General features: G+C 43.7%; 1 protein-coding gene across 5 annotated transcripts in view; it reads right to left on the bottom strand.

The window, feature by feature from the left end:
• PLXNB2 (plexin B2) overlaps positions 1–21,572 on the bottom strand; it is a 256,105-nt gene extending 234,533 nt beyond the window's left edge. For 4 of the 5 annotated variants that reach the window (XM_027639657.1, XM_027639662.1, XM_027639659.1 and 1 more), the window contains exons 1-2: positions 21,458–21,572; positions 11,347–11,449 (exon numbers count right to left, since the gene is read on the bottom strand). The gene's annotated coding sequence lies outside the window, so the exon portion shown is untranslated. Of the gene's footprint in view, positions 1–11,346; positions 11,450–21,056; positions 21,411–21,457 lie in introns of those variants that run through there. The other variant, XM_027639658.1, reaches the window with a different exon arrangement.
• Between the last annotated feature and the right edge of the window lie 2,042 nt (positions 21,573–23,614).

Raw genomic sequence — 23,614 nt, 5'->3', positions numbered from 1 at the left:
GTGGCAGCCCATTTCTGACAATTTATTTTTCATGTCTGGACAAGGCAATATAACTTCTACCCAATTTAATCTCTTTGCTAATATACTTAGCTGTTAAAGCTGAAATACTCAAGCTTAACTATAAGGCTAAAATACTCAGAATACTTAAATCCAAGAAATGTGTTTTCTGGCTTCAATTCAGGACACGCAGAAGCAATCATCTACGGCACTGTGGACGGGAGAACTGCGGTGACACCTGCCAAGAGGTTACACTGGACTCTACACAATTGCCTACAACTGCTCCAAGCAGGGCACAAAAATCATCTACACAAAGTCTTTAATTGCCAGGGAAGCTCCTCCAAAGGGCCAGGAAGCACCTGGGTACCCCGACAGCTTGCCTTGGTTCCTTGGGTCAGCACTACCCTAAAATTACAGGGACGCTGGGCCAAACTCCCAACACCCCCACCCCCAACCCGAGGTGTCTGTCACGTTTCCCCCGAGGTTGTTTCGTTCTGCTTTCAAGCTGCATTTCAGTGAACAGGTTGCAATTTACCTCTTCACCCTCACCCTCAAATTTGTTTGGATAAACAAGCCCTCCTTTGTTCCAGACTGCTACTACATTTACACATTGTATTGTAAATCAGCCGGTACAAAGCAAGGCAGGCCCTTGAATGAAGACACTAGCAGTTTTGTTCACAGCAAAATTAAACGAGTAAGAGGCACAGAACCCCATTTATAACCCCAGTCTGGAAACAATTGGTTTTTAAAAGGTGAGAGGTTTAAAAAAGTTTACTAAACAAACCTAGCCAGTTACAGAGTCTATAGTGAACTCAAAAACAAGTTCAAGGCCGTATAAATTGCCAAAGCAGTGTTATTTCTGAAGAGAACTTTAACCAGTTTAAAAGCTTGCTTTCTTGCTGTTTCAAGGGCCCAAGAATTATTGGCAAATGATTTAGCTTTTACTGAGTACACAAACAGAGAGAAATTAGTCACAGAGGAAGGGAATGAACTATTCACCATGTCTATTAAAGACAAGAGACTTAAATGGCATCTAGGAGTTGCAGGATAAACATCAGGAAAAACTTCACAGTAGTAACAGTTGAGTAGAGGAATGACAGCTATGAAGTCTTTCCCATCAGAAGAGGAGGTTCAACAAACATCTGTAATTAATGGCTTAACCACAGCTGATTCTGTCTTACAGACTGTATCTGTATTTGGCTTCTTCAGATCCCTCCCCAAACCTATTTTCCATCATTTTAAATGTTCTTTTAAATAAACTGAGTTTGCTGAGAACTCTCCCACGAGTAGATACTGCAGTACAGCTCATCAGAAAAGAGATCAAAACTAACCATCATTTGATAGGTGTCCACCCAGGTTTGCTGGAAAACTGTCAGCTCAGTCCCATAACTGAGTATGTATTCAGAAAAAAAAACCAAAAAAACTCTCTGATCCAAAGGCCAAGAATAAATTGCATTTGATCTTGTCTGCAGTCCAGAAGTGAGGACTCTGATGAGATCCCATGAAGAAACTCCAGTTTCACCTGTGTAGGATGTAATTCATTGCTGCAGACACCTTGCACTGCTCATAAACATCAAGCTTAAAAAAATTAATCCCAAGTCTGAAACATAAGTTTGAGTGCCAACAATAACTTTATTCCTTTGACTACTTTAAGGGGGGGGGGGGGAGGGTAGAAACATTATGGATTTGAGTTTAAAAACTTTTTGCCCTGATTACAAGAAGTATGTTACAATAAGAAATGTTCTACAAACTGCTTTTGGTACATCTACTATCCATGGCATAACAAACCCCCACTTTTCATTAGTTTCAGATCAAAACCAAAGAAAATTCAAGAAATAGAGGGCATGCCTCCATCTGATGTTTCAGAAGCCAGGGCATCACTATTCACATTATAATTCTGACATGATCTGATTGTCTGTGCATACCCTCAGCAGCAAAAGCAGGAAAGGGTAAGTACAAGTTCCCATGCACTCCGGTCCCTTCAGAGGTCAAAAAGCACTGGCTAAGCAAGACAAAGGGAAGCTCTACCTCTGCTTTGCCACCAGCCCCAGCAACACTACCTGAGCATAAGAGTTGTGAGTGAGGTGACTGCCCAAGCTGCTACCCTTGACTGCAAAAAATAAAAAAATTCGATAGGTTGTGAGCATGGGAACTTCCCCTTAACACCCTTGTGATGCTGGGTCCCATCAGAGTGAGGGGTGCCCCATCCTCTGTCAGGGAAAGAGGCAGTGATGCACCACCGCAGGTGCTGAGAGCACTGGGCATGCTACAGCCAAACCCTTCTGCCAACACTGCAAATGTCCAGGCCAGAGGAGCACAGTGGTCTGGCACCATGCCTCCCACAAGCCAAGTTCAACCCCAAGACCTGACCTGCTTATGTTGCCCCCTGTGCCCCATCCCATGCTTCCAGCACCACCTCTTGCGAAGTGATCCACCTTTTATCCAACTTCTCTCCATCTTCAGACACATGATTAGAAGGTTAATCAACACTGGAGTACTTTAGTTGCCACCAAACATCACTTGGATGGGCTTTGCTCACTCTCCTCCCTCTCCTGAGCTGCCCCTCCCTGTAGGAACAATGTTTCATACAGGGACTCATCAGTTTCATCCCCTTCACCTGAAGACAAAACAAAACATGGAAGGAGAACCTCACGGTAGGAGCAGCGCTCTCACCTGAAGCTGGATCCCTCTCTGAGTCAATATGGAAATGCTGTCACAGGGAGTGAAAAGAAGCCAACAACCTACAAGCATGTGAGGGTCTGAAAACCCTGTAATTTGTGCCCTGAAGAGAGATTACGGCCCATCTGTCCCAGCCGGAGTACAAAAGAATTCAGAACCACCTCCCCTCACCCCCTGCTTAGCCAAATAACTAAAGCAAATACCTACAGTCACGTCGCTAACTCGTTTAAAATAATCTGCCCCTTTGTCACCGCTGCAACCCTTGTAAGGGCATGGGCACTGCACTTGGGAAACCATAGGTTACCCAAAATCATCTCCTGGAATCTGGTGTGACACAGGTTTTTCCTGCAATTTGGTCTGAACCTGCACTGATGGGCTCGAATTGCTCCATCACCAAGATTTCCTTTCCTGCTTGTAGATAATGCTGCTGAAACATCTGTAAAAACAAATCCATTCACTTTAATGTTAAGCCCTTGCACTAAGTATTGAAGTGACACTGTCAGATTAAAGGGACCATAATATATTTTTTAATACCCCATTTTAAACTCTCCCTCAGATTATTACCCATGAAAGAGCTTTTAATATTTCTTCTTTGACTGAGGTGCATGACACCTGCCTGCCCTCCATTTCTGACCCATTTTGGCTTAAAAAGGCCCACCTGGCATTTTACTAAGCTCTGCTCCAAAGGCAGCCGTGGTGGAGAATGGGGGAACCCACATGACACCTGCATGTCACCCACACAACCAAGGGCTGGGACAACATGCACCTGTGGCTTCCCCAGACACATGGTGAAGGAAAACTGTAAGGCAGATGCTGGGAACATGCTGCCATCCCGATAGCAGCACCACCCCAGCCTCCCACTACTGGAGCAGCCCTCGATCACAGACAGCTCTTCTGGTAGCCACCTGGGCACTGCTGCTCACTGCTAGCACAGGATGGGGAATAGGTATTGAAGTTTTATGATGGCAACTCACCCTGTCACTTCTCATTTTAGTAATTTCTTACTCTGACAAGTAGAGGCAAGTTTGACCAAAAGGCTCCTAATAGGAATCACAGAATTGTTAAGGTTGGAAGGGACCTCTGGAGATCATCTAAGTCCAATCCCCATGCCAAGGCAGGGTCACCTGGAGCAGGTGACATAGGAACGTGTCTCGGTGGGTTTTGAGTGTCTCCTGAAATGAAGACTCCATGACCTCCCTGGGCAGCCTGTTCCAGCGTTCTGACATATTCAACATAAAGAAGTTCTTTGCATTCTTCTACCCTGTATTTAGATGGAATTTCTTGTGTTTTAGGAAGACAAAACTGAGTCCTGAACAAGGAAAAAACTGCTTAAAAGCTCTCAGTGAGTATCACCATGGTGCACACAGACAATAAGAAGCTGTAAGAGGCTTCTCTGTTTTATCTGTCTTTGACTATAGGGCAACTAAAAATAATAGCAAAATCATAAGAACAAAATCATTTAGGAAAACCCCCTCAAAATCAAAACAAACAAACAACTCCGAACAATATCTCTCGAAGGTCACAAACAAATAAATCAGTGCCTTTTTTGTTATTAAGCAAAGGCAGGAAAGAAGAAAGTGTGGCTGCCCCTGGAGGGGCTGTGAGTGGGAACTCTCAGAAGACAGGACAATACAGACCCAGCACCTGCAATGTCAATGTCTCAGCCCTGTGCCCAACAAGTTCCTTCAGCTACTCTGGCTCCTGGTTTCCACATCTGCGGAGTGGGGATAATAACAGGTCTTTACATCACAGGGGTGTTACAAAGATCAATTAGTTAATGTCTGAAAAGCGCTTTGAAGATATAGCAGGTGGCGAGTATTATTATGCAAATAATATGATTTAAGAAAATCACAAGTGCTGGATTAATACTAATCCCTTTGATATTTAAAAGACACCATTTTTTTCATATTTTAAAGCAGTGAGCATTTATGTTATAGTTTTCCATGGCTGCTGCTACAACAACTTTTAACCTTTTCTTTTCATACAGCTCCTCACATAAAACTCCTCTGCAGACATCTTCACAAAATCCAATCTTGACTTAAAGCTAGGAGTAGTAGAAGAAATTATGCATGTTGATGAACTAGATAACTAGATCCTATGCAGAATATTTCTCAGAGGATAGAATGTCACAGACCTAACTTACTGTAACAAACACTGCAGAGTCTTTCAGTTTTAGGGCTTTTTTTGGAAGCACACTAATTTCACGCATAGAGGCATTTGTAAAACAATAAAGCTGCTATTTAATTATGCCATTTTATGTGGTGGAAAAAGTGGAGAAAGAAAGGAAGTTATGGTTCATCTACTTCTTCCAAGGCTGCATATCTGAATTGTAAAAAAAATAAAAATTAATGTCTAATGACCTCATTCGGTGGTTTTACAGGAGATCAGGCATCACAATGTTTCCTCCAACTTCCAGCAAGTGGCCGCACAACCACTTTTGCTTTAGGTGGATGGAGGGAATGGAGCAGATGGCTACAAGCTAGCCCAGAAATGCAGCCTGCCTGAAAGCTTGCCACTCGCAATGAGAGAGAAACACAAGTCAACAAGAGAGTTGAGGTGAGATCAGAACAAAGAACCTGAGGGGAGCAGCAACATCGGAAACCAAGGAGAGAGCACAGCCAAGACTAGATATCCCTCCGGTTTCTAGCCTTGCCTTTGCTAGACCTCTCTGTGAAAGCAAGACATTCCAATCAGTGCCTGAAACCTCCCTGTGCCTCCAGGACTTCTACTGCCATGTTCCCTTTCTGTAAGGAAGCCTGTTTCTTGTCTCCTGCACCATAAAATTTACTGCAAACCAGCTGGTGCATTCAGTCTAGGAATCTGGACAATATTGCTGTGGTTAAAAATATTAACCTCTTCTGGAATGCATGTCTGAAACTGATATTAATGAAATAAGATCAGATATTAATATTCTGTACAGCTGGTTCCTTAAGCTGTGCTGTAGTGTCAAATCAAATCTTTTCCCAAGTCAATATACAAAATACCAACAGAGAATGGCAGGTAGAATGGATGTGGGAGGAGGCAGAAGGAGCACTTTAAAACTTCAGAAGCTATTCTGTTTGCAGCTATAGGCAGCCACGTTTTCCTTCCTACCCCATCTCCACAGCAGCCATATTAATAGCTATTCAATACAGTAACAGGATTCAAGCTGTACATTTAGTTGTTGGGGGTTTTTTTAATCTCTAGGTCAATATTAAAAGCATTTGGACGCTCTTTAGGAGGGAAGAATGATTTTGCACTCCAGGAACAGTGAGGCATTTGCAGCATTCCCTAGGAACACCAGGAAAGATTTCCTTTACCTGTGCCTGCTGATGACTGATGTGGTAATACTTTATTTTAACTGGACCCAGTTGTACAGATTCACAATTCCATTTTCTTGCATAAACACGCACTCTGTGTAATCTCAGTGTGATCTCGTTAGTTGAATTTATACAATTTACGTACAAAATAGATCCAAACCACCACCTGAGGGTTACTCTTCAGTCAGGAGGAAACCGTTGAGGGTGTCTGAGCTCAAAGTCCTTTGCAGACATGATTTGCACTCCTGGATATGCCAGGCCTGGGGAATACATCTGAAGTTCTAATCCTGGACAAGTAAGTACAGCCCCATCCTTCACTTAGCTCTCCTGTAAAATGGCAGCCACTTTCTCTCCTGAAAAAGATCTAATGATAGACCTCTCCAGTGAAGAACAACTCCCAAGAGGGAAGATGAGTCAGCATCATGCTTCCTTCATCTTCACAGGGGAGAAAATTAATTTCTCTCTCAAGAGTAACCCCTGCCTGCAGGTAGTTTGAGGTTTGGTATACTCCATCTCCACGCTTTCAGTTAATTCATCTTTTTTGAATGTTTTGAGTTTGCCAACTGCTCACTTGAAGAAAGCAATCTAATTTTCTTGTAATCTGGTATTCAGTTTGAGGTATGCAGGTTAATCTTATTTAAGTAGCCCATAGATATTTATAGCTAAAATTAGAAATAGGAAAAATATTCCAGCATTCTCAAAACTTTCACATGTGCAGCCTTATCACACCAAAGAGATAAAACCCAACATAGATGGCACCAAGTTTTTTTTATCTCTGCTTCAAACAGCCAAATAATATGAAGTGACTGCCAAATAATATGGAGCAACTGCAAGACTGCTCCCATTAGCCAACCTTCCCATCACTCATCAATCTGCTGCCAGGTTTCTCCAGATAAAAGGATGGAATGTAAGCTTATTATCCCCACTATACTTAACATGTAGTCTGAAAAAAACCCTGAAAAAGTCTGTTGTAACTGTGATAGAGAAGTAGATAAGACATTGCCTTCTGTCTGCCCACAGAGCAAGAGGAAAGCCATTCAAACAGCCACTCAGAGGACAAAAAATAAAAAACCTGGACTACTAGCTGGTTTGCTGATCTTTGCACCAAGTAAGCCAGAAAGGCACAGTCTATCCCACTGACTACCAGTGCCTTTTCTTCCCCAGGAGATGGGCAGGGAATGAGAATGGGTATGTACTGAAGAGAAGGTTACTCTGACAATTTGTAGTTCATACAAAAAGCTTCTGGGCTGATGATCTCCTGGCTTTGGTATGATTTGCATCACATTTGTAACTGTATTGTCCTGGACAGCTTTAACCTCATTAAGGATTCACAGGTAAAAAGCAGATGCTGAATCAGATCTTAAAAAGCAGTGTCTGCTTCATGGGGGCTATGCTAAGCAGAAGGCTAACTCAGCATCTTATCTGTCTTTGGTTTGTAAAGGGTTTGTAAAGAGTATATTCATAATTTTACTCAGGAAAAAAATATATATCAATTGAAGTAAGGTTTATTTGAACTAAAGAGCAAAAAAATTATGTGGTTTGGGATGTTTGAGCTCATGCTGTATTGAAGTATAGCTATTTAAAAAGAAATTATTCCAGGAATACATCATCCTTACATTGTAGCTAATATATATATAAATGACTAAAAAATGTACTGAAACTGTAATATTTCATCTCCCTCCAGTAAACATAAGAACTTAGCATTAAATCTGTATTTAAATAAAATAATCAGCCTATGCATTGTAGGGACTACAAGTACAGCCAAACTAAGCCCTTGCAGCTGAGTTCACTGCTCTGCTTTTGGCACAAGTACAGCTGAAATACTCCGGAAGACAGATATTTCCAGAAGAGACATTCTTTCAGTTGTTTTGAATTAATCTTTATGGTACGCAAGGAATTTCTAGGAAAAAAAACCTCATCTTCAGCAAATTTCATAACCTTCACTTGGGAAACACAAAGGGAAAGTTTCCATAGGACAGGGTATACTTTTCTTTAAAAACACATCAATTGTAACAATAAAATATATTATACATATTGTATATAATACATTAAAATTTATATCTTTTTTTCTTTTTTTCTTTAACAGAGATCCTATTTCTGAAAATGAGTAGAGCATGCTCCATGCATGTAGCCACTTTTATGAAGTGGATAGAAATGTGTGAAGGAGAACCACTATGAGTTATTATGATAATGCCCTTTGAGGCATGCCAAGGGAGTAAAATTGCTAATGAAGGACCTTCTTTTGGGACCAGGAGGGCTCCATCTTTCTATTTGTGCTGCCACATGCAGAAGCTTTAAATTGAAGCTATGTTTGTGCTCATGGCCTCATTAGATTATAACTCGACTGTTGATTTGTACTCCTGCAGGCCTCGTACTCTCGGGACCTGCCCTATCTCATTTGGAGGAGATCACATAATGGTTATTCCTCTTTACAGCCACACTACCACCTTGTAGCTAAGCCTCAGGGTCAATAACCTTAGGTCTAGTTTTCACATTTAACAAATTTTTCTATTGCTCAATTGGCAAAGGCTGGTCATATCCTGTTACAGGTCTTGTACGCTGCGACTGCTGCATACCCATCATTCCATCATCCAGACCCACAGTTTCCAAATCAAACCACAAACATCATGGCAGCACATGGAAATCCTTCTAAGCTTCCCCAAAGCACTTACCAGAGGTAAGAATCTTCCTTATATTGAGGAAAAGTCTGCTTCAAAGTTATTTTTTCAGATACGAAGAAAATTCTCTGTATTTCTTTTAGCCCATCCTTAGTATTTTGCTTTTCTTTCTTTGCTGCAAGCAATAAAACACTTTTATGTTCAATATATGAATAGCGGAGATTTTTTAAAGTCTCATATTTTACAAGGTTTTCCTAAAGCTTGTAAAACATGAATGATCTGTGCAATGGCTCCATACATTAAAACGAAACTCAGGTGTACTAGTCTCCATCTCTCCCTTTATTCATTACTTAAAGGGTTAGGAACCATCCTGGGATGCCTTGCACTAGGAGGGAAAGTACATAACTAATTTCCTAACTGCTCTGTTTACTTGCATACCTTGTGGGCAAAACTTGGCAAGAAAGGATTGGAAGCTGTTTGCTTTGAAATTATCACCCCATTTACAAGATTCAAGTATTTTAAAATGAGGTAAGAGGGAAAAGGAAGTGACTATGTGCACGGTTAATGCTATAGACAACGTTAGCAGTGCACTGGAGGTCACCAGCCAAGATAGAAAACCAACAGGTATCGACCGAGAAAGCTCTCTCCCGAAGTGCACATGGACGTGATATTTAGAGCACACAGAGAGAAAAAAAAGGCACTAGCAAGATCTATGCAAAATGTCTATATTTACTTTAAAGCCACCTCATATTATTCCCACAGACACATGGAAGAACAGGAGCATGGCTGCTATTGAAAGTACAAACTCAACACCCTAACTGTTTCCAAAGCCTCCTTTTCCCTGACTAATAGGGCCACCCAGGATGGGATCAGCAGGAAAAGAAGAAAGCTACAGACACAGGCAGGGCTTGATAACACAAAGAACTTGGCAACAAAATTAGTTTAAGCAGGTCTTGAATCCTTTTTTTTCCTTGGGTGGGGTGTGTGTGTGGGGGGGTGCCTTCCAGCGTCTCAGTCCAACATTGCAAATAACTATGTGTTTGCAGGGCTATGCTGTGAAACACAGTAGAGATGCAGGGAAACTTTTAAATACTTTTTTCAAAGCCATATAACAACTGCATATAATATAGTCTAATGCTAGATCAGCTCTGCTGTCCAGTACACTGCACAGTTCCACAAAACTCATGGTAGCACAACCATGCAGGTACTGGCCAGTGATGGTAGGAACTACTTACAGCAGAGCTGCCACCAAAGATTTCATATCATTGAATGATGGTCCATGCCTGCTGCTAACCCACTTGGAACAGAAACACTCTCTCCTATGCCAAGTCATCTCATGGGTATGGAGAGCCTGATGTGAAAGTGCTTTGTAGGAGGCTTTGCTCAAGCCAGGAAATCTGGGGATGCACGGTCTACTTTTGCATAGGGGGTTTTGGGGAGGCAACATAGGATAACTTAGAGAATTATCAGGTCCCTACCCTTTCTAGTCAAGAAGGAATGCTGCAGCATCCACTTGCCCTACTTATACCTAACAAAAATACCACTAAAATGTGCTACAGATTTTCCAAAATTCCCCAAAGAGAGACAATGTCAAAAAAATAAGAACAAAAACCCACAAAACTAAAAAAAAAAATCAAAACCCAAACCCAACCAAACAAACAAAACCAAAAACACCCACCCCAAACCAAAACAACAACAAAACCCCAACCCAAAACACAGCAACAACAAAACCCCCCCCAGCCAAGAAACCTGCAGGACCCCACTGCCCATAGTGGATCCCATAGATGGCATTCTGGACACTAAACCAACACACAAAGCAGCCCAGACTTCTGGTATTCCAGTAAACACGCCTGTTGGGACAGAGACCTTCCTATCCATGTCAAGATATAGTCCATGAAAGGTGTGAGAAAATAAAAGTCTGTGAGGGGGGGGGGAAAGGATGCAAGAATGCAGCCATTTCTGGCCGTAAATTTACCAGTGTCTTCCCAACAAGCTAAGTAACAACACAAAGTAACTCTTTACTGCTGCCTCATTCAAAAGCTCCTGCTAAAACCTCCTCTGGTACTGGAGTTACCGTTCAAGTACAATTCAAGTAGATTAATTAAACCACAGACAACAGAAAACACAGTCTGCCTCTTCAAATTATCAGTAAGAGAACATATCATTAAGAGTTTAGTTTCAAGGATGCTGTTTACATTTACTCATTTTACAGGCGTAAGGATCAAAATTAAAAGGTAATAACTAATTGCTACAATTGGGAAAAGTAAATTGGAAACTCCTCGCTGAGTACACCTGTGTAGAATCATTTGAACAATGGCAACATAAGCAACACAGATTGCAAAAGTGAAGTGGAAAGTGTTACTCTGAGCAATTGAGATACTATGTTTTGATAACTGAGTTAACTTGTAGATGCTTCACGCACACAAGTTGCTTAACGTCATTTGACGCTACAGGTCCAGGAGTTACAAAGATACACACAAAAATCACAATTGAAGCAGACAGTATCCAGGACAATTACAAAATAAATACATTTAATGCCAGATTATTACACTAAATTTGAGGCTGTATTATTTCAACTTAAGCCCAAAGTACATAAACCAACCCCATACAGCCATCTCTAAGCCAATCACACTGCAGTGCTCTACATGAGGAACTCCTCCTTGTCAAGCATATAGCACGACACAAACACGACACTTTGGAAGCAGAAATGGAGGTTAAAAAACCCCCTCAGTCCAAATGAGTTCTTAGCTCACCTGAGCAGCACAACTGTTGCTAGTGAAAGGGACTTCTTGGGGCTCAGGCTTCCGTGCAAATAGCTTCCAAGATGAAGTGCCTTTTGATGTGTACTTGCTCCTGCTGGGAGAGACACAGAAAAGATTCTTCAGAGAAATAGATAAGACGAGGGACTGGTAATATGACAATCAAAGATAAAGAGCTTGCTCCGTGAGTTTATTGGCATCCTAAGAAAGGAATCATTTTGGAGCCGACATCTCAAGACACTACAGAAAATTTCTCATTTTCATCCATATAAATGCAAAAGGTTAAGAGTAAGGAAGGTGAAATGTATTGATTTTGCACCACATACAGCAATTAAAGGTTTAAAGATGTGACATGATCAACAAACATTAAATCAACGGGATTTTGAAAACAGGATACCCAAATGTATAGGTCAAATAGGTAAAAAACAGTTAATTGAAAGATCTCAAAAAAGCTGTCATTAGTGAGCAACATCACCATGCAACTGCAATGTTCCTTTTGCGGTTCAGAATGACTGAAATTATGCTCTACGTTACTTAGCTGTCTTATTAGCTACCTAGAAATATGCATGTCCTTGATGGTAAAATTACTGGATTACATGGTTTAGTAGCATGATAAATAAAAACAGAAAGCAAATCAGAGTTAACTCAATTATTTGTCAAACTGGGTTCATTCCAACCAAAACAGTCTTAAGATGTCTGAATGCAGATATATGCATTCAGATATATGCAGTAATGTGGGATGCAGGTAAGGTTTGCAAAGCAGAGGACTGTGACCTTAAGAAACAAGGAAACCAAAAGGGATGAGATCAACATAGCCTCATAGCTAAGCATGACATTCAGACCTTCTATTGTTATTAGCAGGGCTAATGTGGCTCATAGGTGCAAAGATATGAGAATGAATGGAAATACTCAATGGGGTAGCATGGAGCATGCGATGGTAAAGAGTGACGCTAACATACTGTGCTCAGTTCCATGGCTGATGCTCAAAAAAAGATGTTGAAAATTATAGAACATGCAGAGTAGAGCTGCAAAAGCAATTAGCATCTAGAGGGGGACAAAAGGATTATGTATAATCAGATTTAAAGATGCAGTCCTTCTGATAAGCCACACAGACAACTGACGACTTACTTGATCATCTTTAAGGAAAAAAAAAATATCAGCAACAAGAAACTCTTTAATATTGCCACAGTAAGACTTAAAAGGGATGAACAGATGCAAGTCAAAAGCATGGAAGGCTCCTGTTAAAAACAATATGTAATTCTAAACATGCAAAACCTAATAGGAACAACTCAAACATCTTAAGTATTTTCAGGATAAGATATGCTTTACCCTGAGGATTTGTTTAGCCCACAAGCATTAGCCAAGTGAGATGTTCAAACAATTGTGGGATTTGACAGCTCCTCTCACCCTAAATTCTGGATGACACTTTAAAAAAAAAAATCCAAACAAAACCCAAAACCTAAAAAAACCCTCAATCAAATAGTAAAAAAAAAAACACCAAAATTATATTGCCCTGCATTTTTACCAGTGCTACTGAGCACTGAATCAAATGCATAATGGACTGTGAAATGCTTGCCCCAGCTAAATGTCAAACCAAGAAGCCATCTGTTAATAAACATAGACGTCACCTCTCTGGTGTTTTTTCCAATCTACTAATACATAACTCATATCACCATTTAGGGCTCAGAATTACCAAGACAAAGGAAGTCTTTTGGTTTTTTGTCTCAACAGCTTGGGTGAGCAGAAGGTGACAATATCTGGAGCACACAGAAGATGGATGTTCCAAGCCATGAAGACAGCTTTGTGGTTGTAGAGTTACTCTTGAAAAACTTCTTCAAAGTACTCGCAAAGACGCTTTTTCCCTGAGTAAAAAGCCTTTTAGACGAAACCACTGCCAGTTGACATGTGTGGGAAGAAAGATAAATATCCCCAAAGTCACTCATTTCTGTTGTTTTTTAGGTTTGTAACTTACACCTGCATGGGTGATGGGCATGCATCGCAACCATAACTGCAGTTTACATGAGGCATTACTCAGTTCATGAGGGAAAAGGTCCAGCTGCTGCTGCTGCTGTGAATCAAAACTGCACAGAAAAACTTTTTACAGCTTTTAAACTACCTAATAATCCCACAAGACTGGAAACAGAAGAGGTCAAACTATTGCTTTCATTCTCTTGCAATTCAACAGGTCCAACATTAAGTTTATACCAACTTGTTTTGTACTGACTAAATGAACATAGCATGTTAAGTTCAACACACGCTGTGACAACACAATAAGGAAGGACAAATTAACAGTCTTCTGATGTATTTAAGAGAGATGTTGCATATTATGGACTTCCAACTGCAATGAGCATAATCAGGTCCATTAAAGGGAAAGGACTAACTATTACAAGCTGAAGGAAACCATAGCTTACTACTGTTAACCATTCCAAGTGCCATGTATCTTCCGGAAAGAAGCTTTTATTTGCTGTGTACGCCTAGTCTAAATCCAAGCAAGAGATTATTAAATTGTCCTGATTCGGGATAGCAGACTTCACCTTGTATTTTAGTTGCACACTTCTTACCAAATCAACGTGTTTTATATTTTCTGCCCTCTGTTTTTTTCTATGGTTTCATATATTTAACTAATCACTATTTTCCTACTGGGCAAACACCGGTTAAAAAACTGGTCCTTCATAAATTCTAAACAGTGACACAACTAGGAACGTAAGAGCTAGATCTTCTTTACGTACAGCTCTTAGATGTCAGAAAGAGATACTATCTCTTCTTAAACTATCTAGAAGATAAACAAGAGCCCTGAGGAAAAAGATGTGAGGAGATGTACTTTTACATATTTAAAATGTAAGTATAGACAGAACATTAAGCTTGAAATGTGAAAAAATCTTGATTTCTGCATCCCTTCTCTGAGACACAGAGCTATCAAATTAGCAATTCCTCTAGATATAGCAAGATTAGTGTCAGGTTTACGAGAGCTTCCTTCAAACCAAATTGACATGCAGACCTAATCCAGTTTAACTAGAAATATGCTAGCCAGGTCTATTCAGCAATTAGCACGAGCATACCTTGTTGTAAAAAGGTAAGTTCTGGAACAATTCAGTTTAAGTGCTAAATATCCCGTGGATTTTTATTTAAAACCATGTTGATCATATGCAGTTACTATGTACATTATCTGACAGAGTGCTTCCAACTGGTCTACCTTGAAGGTGCAGCGCAGAAGGAGGATAACTTAAGGGCAAAGATTCTCCACAGCTTCCTGGATTGTTGTAGGATAGAGAGGGCTTTCAAAAAACAGACAGAAAGAATGAAAGAAAGGTGGTAAGACGACCTCTACAACATAAAGAAAACTGTGATTGTCAAGTAATACAAAACCCATTCACTGCAAATTATGCAAATCATAGAATCATAGAATGTCCAGGGTTGGAAGGAACCTCAAAGATCATCTTGTTCTAACACCCCTGGATAACTTCCACTAGAGCAGGTTGCTCAAAGCCTCATCCAACCTGGCCTTGAGCACTTCCATGGATAGGGCATCCACAACTTCCCTGGTCAACCTGTTCCAGCGTCTCATCACCCTCACAGTAAAGAATTTTTTCCTAATATCTAATCTAAATCTACTCTCTTTCCATTTGAACCCGCTCCCCCTTGTCCTGTCACTATCTGCTCTTGTAAATAGTTTTGCCCTAGCTCTCCTGTAAGTTCCCTTCAGGTACTGGAAGATCACAATAAGGTCACCCCAAAGCCTTCTCTTTTCCAGGCTGAACAACCTTAACCCTCTCAATCTGTCTTCATAGGATAGGTGCTCTAGCCTTCTCATCATCTTAATGGCCCTCCCAAGGAGTAGCTCCAACAATTCCACAACCTTCTTACACTGCTGCCAACCTGCTGGTCATGCTTCTTTTGAAACAGCCCCAAATACAGTTGGCTTTCTGGGTTGCAAGTGCACATTCCTGGGACACGCCGAGTTTCTCGTTAATCAACATCCCCAAGTCCTTCTCCTCAGGGCTGCTCTCAATCCATTCTCCACTCAGCCTGTATTTGTGCTTGGGATTTCCTCAACTGATGTGCATGACCTTGCCCTTGGCCTTGTTGAACTTCATGAGGTTCGCACAGGTCCACATCTAAAGCCTGTCAAGGTCCCTCTGGGTGGCATTCCTTCCCTCCAGAATGTCAGCTTCACCACACAGCTTGGTGTCTTTGGCAGGCTTGCTGAGTGTACACTCAGTCCCACTGTCCATGTCACTGACAAAGATATTAAACAGCTCTGGTTCCAATATTGACTTCTGAGGAACATCACTCGTCACTCGTCTCCACTTGGACATCAAGCCATTCACTGCAACTCTGAGTGCAACCATCCAGCCAATTCCTTATCCACTGAGTAGTCCATCTGTCAAATCCATGTCTTGCCAGTTTAGACAACAATGCCTTGTGGGACAGTGTCAAATGCTTTGCACAAGTCCAGGTAGACAACATCAGTTGCTCTTGCCTTATCCACCAACTCTCTAACCCCAGTCATAGAAGGCCACCAACTTTGTTAGGCATGGTTTGCCCATGTTGAAGCCATTTTGGCTGTCACAAATCACTTTCCTCTTTTCCATGTGCCTTAGCATAGCTTCCAGAAGGATCTGTGCCATGACCTGGCTGAGCACAGAGGTAAGACTGACTGCCTTCACTTTTTACTTGTGGCCCTTAACTAGTGATGCCAGATAACAAGAAAAATGAGTTAAACACTAGAAGCAAGGTTTTAATTGGATAACTAACTTCTTGAAAAGTCACACTTTGATTGAATAAATCAAAACTACTAAATTCACTTGTTTCCAGGATCGCAAAGTTGTTTGACCAAGGGCAGGAGGTAGAACATGGCATGTCAAAAGTGAAGCTAGAAAGGCAGAAACTTGGAAGCTAACCACAAAGGTGGAGCAAGGTCGGAAGTGTTTCAGAAGGTGCCAGATGAACTCTGTCCACTGATGAGTGCTGAGGCTCTCAAGCCTGGGAAACTCAGCACAGAGCTAATTATCAATCCATGCTGGCGCCAGCTCCCAGAAGCTAAATTCCAAAGAGAAACCGAGTGTCCCAATAAGTATGTAGCTACTGACCACAACTCTGCTGACACACTCCTGGGGATAAAGTCTGTCTCATGTTATGATGGTGTCAGGTTGAGCAGTTGAGCAGGGGTTGATCATTATGTTGAGCCTGAGATTTCTTTGAATAATTGTTAGTACTATTTATTAAGCACAGACACTTTTGGACATTATATCAACAAGTAAGTCTTTCCTTAATCACCTGAGAAGGAAACTCAGATCCAAAAGCTATGTATTTCCAGAGATTTAACTGCAGTGATAAAAACAGAAATACTTGATTTTAACAGATAACTAAATTACTACCTGCCTAAAGAAAGTAAGTCTCATCTCTAAAAGACCACCTGAACAGCTTTCCAGTCTGCCTGGTTGCTCCAGGGCTTGGGCAAGCATGTGTCCTTTCCCTCCTCCATCCATACTCTGTTGCCTCCAGGGGCAAGGACTCCACATCCTCTTTTTGTAGCCAGATTTGAGCAGTTTTATAAATAGTTAAGAGAGCTTTTTGTACCACTAAGCCACTGATGGTTAAATGAAATGTCTGTCTTCAACTCCTTATTTCCACTTTGTCTACATGAGTTTTGACCAATTAAATAGTAGGCTAAACCACTTACTATCCATATATTGGTTTTTACTAAAACAAACATCCCCTCAATGACTTAGGCTGTATGATTTTATTTAAACAAGCATTAACTGATCAGTATAAAATCCAAGTCAGACTCATACTTACACATAACTCTTAAAGTAATATTCCACTAATTCTAGTTCCCCCTGGCTTTAATACAGCTACTAATGCTCTTTTTCTTGTTTGGTTGGTTGTTTTTTTCCTAACGATAGGCATTTAAATAGAAAAGGACTCTCCACTACACACTGAGCTTTACAACATCCCACAGTGTACAGGAAAACCTGTGAGAAAAGCCAAAATAAATATCCACTACTGAGTTGAACTAAAAGATAAAGGCAACAAAGCAGGAGGAACACCACATTGGGGTTGTTTGTTTATTTAATTCCATATTGATTATTTAGACTCTCATCTCACTAACAGCTGTGCAGGTGCTAGCTTTACTCCAAGAAGGACCTAGAGTTTTTGTTTGCATAAATCAAGTACCTTTAATCAAGTGCACATTAGCTCATCAACACATTGGATCTGAAGAGAAAATGTATAAGTGACAATGCCAAGCTATTTTGGTGAATATTCATGATATCTCTTCAGAACAGTCTGACTGGAGGAGAGTGAGAACAAAATGACAGTAAAAGAATGGTAGCAATTACTTTTCTAGCACTTGATGTTGCCATTAACTGCTTGCTGGCAAGATCTTAAAGTTGCAAACCACAATTTAAGCTTGTTACTTTAATTTTACAATTGTAATTCCATATTCTGAATGTGACACCAGTGTAACAAATATGTTCATTCAGTGCTTCTTACAATAAATAATTTAAAAGTGTATGAAAAGTTCCAAATTATAGCCATTACAAAAATACAAATGCTTAGTATTACATCTTCATAAAAATAAATAAATGTGCAAACCATTTTCTCAAAACTGAGCTAGAAACCAAACCTGCTAGAAACAAGTGGGACTTTTTTGTTCTTAACAGGCGTTCATAAAGAGTTCTCCCTTCAAAATGTAATTTGTTCTTTAGGAGCTTCTGCATGCAAGGCAAACAGCTCCCAGTTTTGTAAAGCTATACAAAGCCTTTCTCCAACTTCCAACATCATCTGTAGGAAAATTCAGGCAGAAGAAGGCTATGCCCTTAGTGAGGATATTTTACGTAACAGGTCTTCAAGTCAGATGGACAAAGCAAGACTCGGCTAAAAGAAAAAAAACTTTAGTCACTTTCTAATTCCCAAAATGGATGAAGGAGGAAGAGAGGAAGAGGGGGTTGTTTGGGTGCATCCATTAGCAAATTTTCAGATGACACTGAGCTGGGGGGGAGTGTCAATCAGCTGGAAGGCAGGAGGGACCTGGACAGACTGGAGAGTTGGACTGATTCCAACGGGATGAGGTTCAACACGGCCGAATGCTGGGTCCTGCACTTTGGTCACAAAAACCCCATGAAGTGCTACAGGCTGGGGACAGAGTGGCTGGAGAGCAGCCAGGTAGAAAGAGACCTGGGAGTTTGGATTGACAGGAAGCTGAACATGAGCCAGCAGTGTGCCCAGGTGGACAAGAAGGCCAATGGCATCCTGGCCTGTATCAGGAACAATGTGGCCAGCAGGACCAGGGAAGTGATCCTTCCCCTGTACTCAGCACTGGTGAGGCCACACCTGGAGTACTGTGTCCAGTTCTGGGCCCCTCAGTTCAGGAAGGATATTGAGGTGCTGGAGCAGGTCCAGAGAAGAGCAACGAGGCTGGTGAAGGGACTTGAGCACAAGTCCTATGAGGAGAGGCTGAGGGAGTTGGGGTTGTTTAGCCTGGAGAAGAGGAAGCTCAGGGGAGACCTCATCACTCTCTACAACTTCCTGAAAGGAGGTTGTAGCCAGGTGGGTGTTGGTCTCTTCTCCCAAGCAATCATCAGTAAGACAAGAGGGCATGGTCTTAAGCTGTGCCAGGGGAGGTTTAGGTTAGATATTAGGAAGAAATTCTTTATAGAGAGGGTGATCAGGCATTGGAATGGGCTGCCCAGGGAAGTGGTGGATTCTCCGTCCCTGGAGGTTTTTAAGATGAGACTGGATGTGGCACTTAGCGCTATGGTCTAGTAACCACAACGGTAGTGATTCAAGGGTTGGACTTGATGATCTCAGAGATCCCTTCCAACCCGGCTGATTCTATGATTCTATGATCTACATCCTTCTGAAACCCAGAACCCTGTGTAGTGTGACCAACCTACCAAGAAGGTCACAGAGCCTCTTCTTGTGCAGAGCTACCTCCCTGCTACCACCGCCCACCGAGGCCTGATACCAGATAGTTCACTGGAGTCTCATTTGCCATTTCAGAAGAATGTAGGTGCCAATGGACTATGGTTCAAAACTGCAGCTTGATTCAGCTGACTTCAGTTGTTTGCCTTGTGCCTCTGCCAGAACAGAGAGATGAACAGGAGATTCATGCTACCAGACTTCACATCACATACTAACACGAATAGCCATAAAATACAGTTTACATTCATATGCCCATCTGTAAACTCTGGCAGATTCAAAGTTCAATAGAAAACAACGCTGAATTGGAGAGTAACCCCTGGCAAAGGGACAGGATGAACAGCTGAATGCATCAGCTCCTGGAGTACAAGTCAGAGTCACAAGTGTATTTATTGTGCTATCATTCCCATGTCGTTGACAATCCAGGACTATCAAAGAAGCCTGACTATCAACACTGTTGTAACAGACAGCAGAGCATCCAAAGCTTGTAAGACCAGTTGCATATTTCAAGCATTGGAAAAAAAAAAAAACAAACAGAGATATTTTTTAGTGCAACTTTAGAGCTGACATCTGAAAGGAACTGTAAAGAAAACTGAAGTCAATCCTAGGTACATATCAGCAGCCTATTACTTACCAACCTTTGCTTCCTCCTAGATTCCATTGTAATGAGAATATAAACAGTAAAATAAGCATGTATCTTCCTCGAATGAATTACCTATTCAGAGTTCCCTCTGGTGTTCAATAAGCTAATCATCACATTCAAGGTAACAGCCTTAGTTACAAAAGCATCGAGTTCCCTCACAAGCAAGTTATCATTTGATGACAAACTCAACGATAGGGACAGGACCGCAATGTTGTTACTTATGGACAAAAGCTATTTTCCATTGGATTTCAGAGAGACGATAAACTTATACTTCTTTGTATATTCACCCGGGTTTCTGAATAACCCCGAAAGGACCAAAATCGCTACAGATCCCTTCCGTCTCCTAGTATCACGAAGACTGATGAAGTCTCGGAGAAGGCAAAGTAACAAATCACAGGTACAGCCCGGCTGAACGCGCCACGCAAATGCATTCTTCACCTCCCGAATATCTATGCCTTGAGTCACAAGCCTTTCCAGCTTCGCACTCCCATTCGCCTGCACGGAACACAAGCAAAGTACAGTGTATCTAATTAACAGTTTGGAAAGAAAGTTTAAAGCTGTCTCTGAAAAGAGAAAAAACGCGTTTGCAGGAAAACCCAAACGAGCTCCCGAGCTGGCAGTGCGCAGACGGAGCGCGGGGCTGGCGTCGGGCCAGGGCCAGCAGCGACAGAGGGGCTGCTGACCCCGGCTGCGCCGCGGGGTTGCGAAACTCCCGGGAAGAGCAGCCAGGCTCCGCCGAGCAGGGCTGCGCTCCGCGGCGGGGGCGGCGGGAACTCGCCGGGCACCGGCGCTCCCCGGCTGCCGGCCGGGAAGAGCCGCCTCCTCGCGCCTCCCCCCTCGCCCTGCACGACGGCTGGGAAAGGAGCTCCGAGTCCGGAGCCGCCGCCCGGGAGCCCTTTAACCAAAACCATCTGGGCGCGGACAGCGCGACGGAAAGCTCTCTCCGCCCCGGCCCCCGCTGCCTGCCCCCGCCTCCCCGGCCTTGGCCCCGCAGCCGAGGAGGGGAGAAGCTTCTCTATCCGCGACTCAGCAGCTCCAGAGCTGGGGGAGACGGGGGGAAGTCGCCCAGGAATCCGCCCCCACCCCCACCCCGCGCCCCATCCCGCGGCGCACGGCGGCAGGTCTGGGACTGCGTTACCTTCAACAGGTGCAGGCGCCGGCGGGAGGGAGACCGCGGGCTCGGACCGTCCGAGTTGCCCGAGCGGCAGCGGCGGCCCCGGGAGCCCAGGAGCCCGGGGCAGGCGGCGGGGGGCTGGACAGAGGCGCTACGGCAGCTCTCGGCGGCCGCCCATGCTCCCGGCGGGCCCCGCCGCCGCCACCGTAGCCGGAGTCAGCGCGAAGGCGGCAGCGGCTGCGGCCACCTCCAAGAGGAGGGAGGAGAGCGGCGAAGAGCGAGAGAGGGGGAGGCAGAGAGCGAGAGGAGAGAGAAACCGCCCCAAGAGAAATAATCATCACATGGCGGTCGCGATCCGCCGCCGCCCCCCGACAGCCAGAGCCTACGCTTGGGAGCTGGGGAAAAGCTGCGAGGAGGGGACACACCTGTAGGCGCAGCACATATCCGCTGTGAGCACAATGCGAGACAGGAAACTGAAAAAACAGCCCAGGGAAGGAGAGACGCTCCCGTTCGTCCCTCCTTCTCTCCCTCCCTTTCTCCCTCCCTCCCTTCGTCCGTTCTCCTCCTCCTACTCCTCCTCTCTCCACCCCCTGCCCCCGGTCAGGATCCGCTTGCAGCGCTGTCTCATGCAGGGAGATCCAGGAGAAGGGCCGGGAGGCGGCAGGAGCTGTACTTTCTCCCCATTTTCCTTTCCCCTTCTCCGCTTTGTTTTGCCCGCCAGGCAGGCGCAGCCGGCTCGGCGGACCGGGGCCGCCCGCGGTGCCGAGCGCTCCCGGGGAACCGGCGCCGCGCCGGGGGCGGCAGCTCCAGCGCCGGGGGCGCCGATCGTCTGCGGGGCCCGGGGGCTGAACAGCGGGGAGCGGCGGAACTGCCGGGGTGGTGCTGCCCGGCGCCTCTGGGCAGCTCTACCCGCGACCAGGGCCGGCGCTTGGCCTCCTCAGGGCTCTCCAGGCGAAAGGTCTACCTCCTGGTCTGTACCTAGAGGGCGTGGGGTACCTGTCGGATCCCGGTGGTGTTTTAGGGAGGCTCCTGAACATGCAGAAACAGCGTAATTCTCGCCCCTCATCCCCTGAGCGGAGGCTCTGAGAACCCAGAGATTGCCTCTCTTCTTGCACACCTTGCCTTGTTGTGGGGGGCCCAAAATATGTTCCCTGGCATCACTTTTACTGAACTTGAAGTACTCCAGGGTTTATCCCTCATAGGTAAACTCTCTGCAATCACAATTTCTGAAGGTCCTTTCTCTTTCCAAAGCACCCACTGAAAAACCTGTGTGCAAATTTCTCCTGCCTTTCTCCAGAAACAAGCCACAGAATTATTGCAGAGCCCATTTCCCGCCTGTACATGAACACAGCATCACCTTATTTTAGCATCATGATTTTCTCCACATTCAGATGTCAAATTTGTCTCAACTATAATTAATGTAGGGATAATCTGTTAAAAAAGGGGATGCCTTAGAAGAACGGCTCAGTTAAGCTTTGGGCAAGTTTAGACTTTGTAACTTTCCATTAGTCAAATGTGGACCAGGAGTAATTCATTAACTGCTCTTGGCACTTTGAGTGCAGCTTCATTAAATGCTGTGTGTGTTGGGCTCCCTACTGAAACAACAGGAGACAGCTGGTCCAAAAGTCATGTTTCCCAAACTGGAAGTTGTTGAAAAGTTGCCTTTGCATCTCAGAACAGCAACAAATACCAAATAAATAAAAATCAACTCCAAAAACCTGGGCAAGAGTGAAGTTAGACTTGGAGGAGTTGTTAAATCTGGCTTTCAGACTGTGGCTATGCAAAGTGACACTGCAGACTTACTGGTGGGTTGGGACCCTTCCAACTTAATATGGTGTTTTGTGGGGTCTTCCCTCTGGGGTTTCACAGAAGAGACAGACTGTGCTAGCTGGGTCTTGCCAGTCTGGCCCAGTTTTTGTGCTAACCTGCACCAGAAGGCCCTTGTCCTTGTTTGTTTGCTTTTCCTTCCTGCTCTTCACCTGACTGGGCTGAGTCACTGTAAGATGAGAAAGAACAGCTCTGGCATAATTGCAGTGTTTCAGAAGATCTGGATCCCCACTCTGTACCTCTTCAATTACTGGAAGAGTGAAGGGGAATGTGAAGAGAGAGATGGGACTTCCCTAGGAAAATTGTGTTAGTCATGTCCTGAAATCCTTGTGAGGAATCCAGGAAGGAGAAACTTGCAGGCTGCTATAGGCTTGGTAACACCTCACTTTCCAGGCTGCTTTTTCAATGTCTGGGCTCCTGGCCAGGTTGTACCAAAACTTCTGGCTTGGAATTACCAGCCCGGCAGCTCTCCTTGTGCCCTGGGCTGTGAATCACTATCTCCTGGCATGCTCTGCCTCAGGGCCTTTTGCTGGGGTCTCTGTCACTCGTCCTCCCACCCTGCCTGCTCCAAACCTAGTGATCTGCTCTTCCTACTGTGGGGAGAAGCCCCAGGTATGGGCCCACACCTGTTCCATCTGATGATCACTAACTAGGACCGTACTTGCTATACTTCTGCTGCCTCACGGTGGCTGTACCCAGGTTAAATCTAAGCCTTGGCCCTCTCCCAGCACACAACATGGTTCCTTCTGGCTGGA

This window comes from Corapipo altera, unplaced genomic scaffold, assembly GCF_003945725.1.
Source record: "Corapipo altera isolate COAL_440 unplaced genomic scaffold, ASM394572v1 1b, whole genome shotgun sequence".
Classification (NCBI taxonomy): Eukaryota; Metazoa; Chordata; class Aves; order Passeriformes; family Pipridae; genus Corapipo; species Corapipo altera.
This window is presented reverse-complemented; position numbering and strand designations above follow the sequence as displayed.